The sequence below is a fragment of the Hylobates moloch genome, unplaced genomic scaffold, assembly GCF_009828535.3.
Source record: "Hylobates moloch isolate HMO894 unplaced genomic scaffold, HMol_V3 SCAFFOLD_5218, whole genome shotgun sequence".
Classification (NCBI taxonomy): domain Eukaryota; kingdom Metazoa; phylum Chordata; class Mammalia; order Primates; family Hylobatidae; genus Hylobates; species Hylobates moloch.
In genome coordinates, this window is record NW_026657493.1 from 1 (window position 1) to 4,833 (window position 4,833).

General features: G+C 39.5%; 1 long non-coding RNA gene across 1 annotated transcript; it reads right to left on the reverse strand.

The window, feature by feature from the left end:
- Positions 1–7: 7 nt before the first annotated feature.
- Positions 8–4,213, reverse strand: LOC116465447 (uncharacterized). Its single transcript, XR_004247199.2, has 3 exons — positions 4,149–4,213; positions 919–1,082; positions 8–118 (listed from the first exon to the last, which is right to left on the reverse strand). It is a non-coding gene; the product is annotated as an uncharacterized LOC116465447 (long non-coding RNA).
- Between the last annotated feature and the right edge of the window lie 620 nt (positions 4,214–4,833).

Here is a 4,833-nt window from a genome sequence, read left to right on the forward strand (position 1 = left end):
GCAGTAGGCTGCTGAAATGCTGACTTATAACATGAAAGGATTTTCCATTTAGGGCAAAATGGTAACTTCCTTCTCTGCCATTATCAGAGACTTCATCCCTGATGTTAATGTAATTGTCCTACAAAGCAAGACACAGTTATTTTAGACTCTTTCATTTGACAGAGTGGTTAGAACCACAAGCATATCTGAGAGAAGATAATGAAGACAGACCAGGATCTATCTGTAAAAGTCACTCTCATTCCTCAGAGAAGCATTGTTTTTGCTGGATCAATCTTTGCACATCACAGACAACTAGTGAATAGGAGCGTAACACTTACTCATGTCCTGTTTTCATCGTGATTTGATCTTGGTGAGTCCCAGAGAAGAGCACATTTCACACATATCAAGTGTAAAATACAAAAGCACTGCAGCTTAACAAATTTCTCCCTGAAATGGGAACTTACTATTTTTTCATCCTTAGGGAACTAATATTGCTCTACAAGGACACAATGGAGATAGAATACTGACAGACTGGAGATAAATGAATGAAACTTTTTCTCACCCTGAAAACATAGTGTGATTTTCTGATACACAGAGCAGCATCTCTCCCAACGACTAGATCCCCTTTGAACCCAGTGGTGTGATTGACAAGCAAGGGGAAAGGGAGAAAATGGATTCAGCTCCACTCACTATATTCTTTCTCATATAGGGACAACCACTTTTTTAAGGTTAAAAGATGGATTATTTCCAGCACACAGGAAAGCACTATACCTTCAATCTCCATATGAAAAGTATGGAAAAACCAATGTAATTGAGTTCATTCAAAAGCATGAATGCTAGACATTTGGAAGCATATGTTGACTCTAAGTCAAAGCTGCTCAGTCACCAACACTGTGAGACACATTGATAATGTGGCAGAAGGTCTGTGTTCAGGAGTACCTGATTCCCATACGTAATGTGTTTCTTCCCTTCTTCTAATGTCCAAGATATAGATGCTGATGAGGACCCGGTGGTTTCATTTGCCTCAATGAGAATGACCTTCTGGCTTTCAGAAACCATTCCAGATTTTCTGGCCACTGTTATTGCAGTCTGAAGATTGTCACCTAGAGGAAAGGAGGAGTATCTCAAGATGAGGTTGACAAGATTGAATTAATTCATGCAGAGCCTTGAAAACCAGGGCAAGGAGTTCAGTCCTTATTTCAGGTGTGAAGAGAAATGATCTCTAATATCTTTTTCAGCCCTGACCTTCTGTGACTCCATGATCCTTTTCTGGTTCTTACTGCTTTTCGTCAGGTTACTTCATGATCTACCAGTGTATTTTTGCCAGACAGGGGGAGAAAATAAAAAAGCAAAATTCAAATCTATTTTCATCGTTTGTTAGCAGCTTTGCAAATGTTTAGGCAAATCCTCTGGTTTAGTAGAGTATCTGGTGGTTCCACTTCCAGGCAAAATGGAGTAAGCCCACTAGGATCTATCTCTCCCACTGATTACAATGGAAAACTATGAACAAAAACCAAGAAGCAACTCCCCAAGACTTTGAAAAGTAAACAAAAGCAGGCAGACGGCGGGAGGGAGTCAAATTTGGAGAAGCAACCTACAAGGGGATGAGTTTCTTGGCATTTTTTCTCTTCCCTATTCCATATTTGACTGGCGTGTGGGCCTCAGTTAAAAAGCTGTTTGGGCAGTAGAACTCCAAAAGACACTCCGTCTTTCTGGCCAGAAGAGCCAGGAAGAGGGACCCTTGTAGGCTAAAGGGCATGGGCGGAATCCTGGAAAGGAGAGAGCCAGACACGGGAACTAATTCAGTATATGAATTATGTAAGTCCCAAGTTCAGCCTAGAGCTGTGTGTGTCTGGACCAGGTCCAAAAAAAGACAACAAAAACTTCAGGAATTGAACTATGATATAAATCACCCCACATTAGTGAGAGTAACCTCTGAGTGAGGCAGACCCAAACATCACAGCAAAAGATTTTATATTTTAGCTAAGATTGAAACTGCCACCTACAACAGGAAAGATAGAACTTATGGTTGATTGCTAGCCAAAACAAACAAACAAACAAACAAGAAAACTCTCAACATTCTCCAGAAGATTTTAACAGGATTCAAAGTTTCATAACATAATATTCAAAATGTTCGGGATATTCAATAAGAAAAATCTGGAAAATCTGGCCAATTCTCAAGAAAAGCCACAACAGTTGCCAATCCATAGATAGCCTAGACGTTGGAAGTATCAGATAATGGTTTTTAAAGCAGCTATTGTAAGCCCCCTTCATGTTAATATTCTTGAAATAAGTGGAAAGATAGAAGTTCTCAACAAGAAAATATAAACTGTGGGAAAAAAACCAAATGGATACTTTAGAATTAAAAAATATAATACCTGAAATTTAAAAAAATCACTGAATGTACTCAGTAGCAGAATAGATCAATGGAAATTATACAACCTGAAGAGCAGAGAGAAAAAATCATTTTAGTGAACAGACTCAAATCTATCAAAATAATTCATATTCATGCCATTAGAGTCCAAGAAGGAGAGGAAAAAAGGTTGAAAAAGAAAAAAAAATTGACAAAATAATAGGAGAAATTTTCCCAAGTATGATAAAACACTTAAATTTACAGATTCAAGAAGCTCAGTGAATTCCAAACAAGATAAACTTAGTGAGAATCACAACCAGACATATAGTAATCAAACTGCTAAAAATCAAAAATAAACAAAAAAAGCAGTTAGAGAAAACAGCTTACATTACATATAAGAAAACAATAATTCAAATTATCACAGATTTCTCATCAAAAATATGGAGAGAAGAAAATAGTGGAACATCTTTGAAGTGCTGACTTCATCTTTCACTTTGAAGTGTCAACTCTGACTCCTATAGCTTCTAGAAATATCCTTCAGGAATAAAGGAGAAATAAAGACTTTATCAGATGAACGAAAATTGAAGATAATTTGTTGACAGTGGACATGCTCAAAAAATAAACAACAACAACAAAAGCTACAGGGTTCTTCAGATTGAAAGGAAATGATACCAGACGTTAACTTGTAACTTAAGGAATGAAAACATTGAAACAGAAATGATAATGATCTGGGTAAATATAAAAGTCTAATTTTCTTTACTCATGTTCTTTAACTCTTCCCTGTTGAAAGTAAAGACTATCACATTATCTGGTGGGGGGTTTCAACATATGTCATACTTATGACAATAATAACATAAAGAAGAGAAAGCAAGAGACATTCCTGGTTATAAGGCTTCTTGAAAGGAGAGGTATGTATGTTGTGATGCCTAGAGCAACCATTAAAAATTAATCACATAACATCTGGCTGGCTATCCTTAACATAGCTTCTCCCAGGTTCCTACCAAACTACGTAGAAGATCCTCAAAAGAGCTGAAGTGGTGGGAAGGAGCTACCTGAGGCTGGAAGGATACAGGGAGCCCTGAGCGCTCATAGGCTTCCTCCATGCTCCACAGCAGGCCCCTGACAGCCTGTCTGCTTTTTGCCCTCTACCATCTGTGAGAGATCCAGTGTTCGGGATAAACAGCCCAGGCCTGAGCTCCAATCATCTGACAGAAAAATCTAACCACCTGTCTAAGAAATCGGAGACGCTGGACAGGAAAAGATCAGGAGGAGCAATCAGACAGCATGACTAGAGAAGTCAAGAAGCTGCTGGAGACAGATGAAACCTGCTTTAAAAATAAAGCAGGCCAGGCGCGGTGGTTCACACCTATAATCCCAGCACTTTGGGAGGCCGAGGCAGGCGGATCATGAGGTCAAGAGATCGAGACCATCCTAGCCAACATGGTGAAACCCTGTCTCTACTAAAAATATAAAAATTAGTCAGGCGTTGTGTTGTGTGCCTGTAATCCCAGCTACTTGGGAGGCTGAGGCAGGAAAATCACTTGAACCTGGGAGGCAGAGGTTGCAGCGAGCCGAGATCGCACCACGGCACTCCAGCCCTGGCAACACAGTGAGACTCTGTCTCAAAAAAATATATGAAAAATAAATAAATAAAGCACTGGCTGGGCACGGGGGCTCATGCCCATAATCCCAGCCCTTTGGGAGGCCAGGGCGGTAGGATCACCTGAGGTCAGGAGTTTGAGACCATCCTGGCCAACATGGTGAAACCCTATCTCTACTAAAAATACAAAAATTAGCTGGGCGTGGTGGTGCACACCTGTAGTCCCAGCTACTTGGGAGGCTGAGGCAGGAGAATCGCTTGAACCCGGGAGGCAGAGTTTGCAGTGAGCTGAGATCATGTCACTGCACTCCAGCCTGGTGACAGAGCAAGACTTCATCTCAAAAAATAAAAATAAATAATAAATAAGGAGAGCACTTAAGAAAACTCAAATCCCACCCCACACACGATTTAAGAACTGAACAATTCAAAAGGGGATTTGAAAAAGATAATGAGCATTGTTGAGACCTGAGATTGTGGTTTAAACAAACTGGGTGCAAAAAAAAAAAAGTCTTAAAGCAAAATTATAAAAATATACAATCTAAAGCAAGGCACAGTGGTGCATGCCTGCAGTTCCAGTTACTAAGAAGGCTTAGGCAGGAGGATCGCTTAAGTCCAGGAGATCAAGGCTGAAGTGAGCTATGATCCTGCCACTGCACTCTAGCCTGGGCAACAGAGCAAGACTCTGTCTCTAAAAAATAAATAAATAAATAAATAAATAAATAAATAAATAAATAAATAAGACAACTACAAGAAAAAAGATAGACTGAGAGGATGGATAAAAATGGAAATACCAGGAGTAAAAATGGAAAGACAGAGAACAGAGGCAAAAATTAAATAAACAATACGGAATTTTTTTCTGGCAGGAAGAAAGACTAAAAAGTGCTGTCCATGTTTCTCCCAC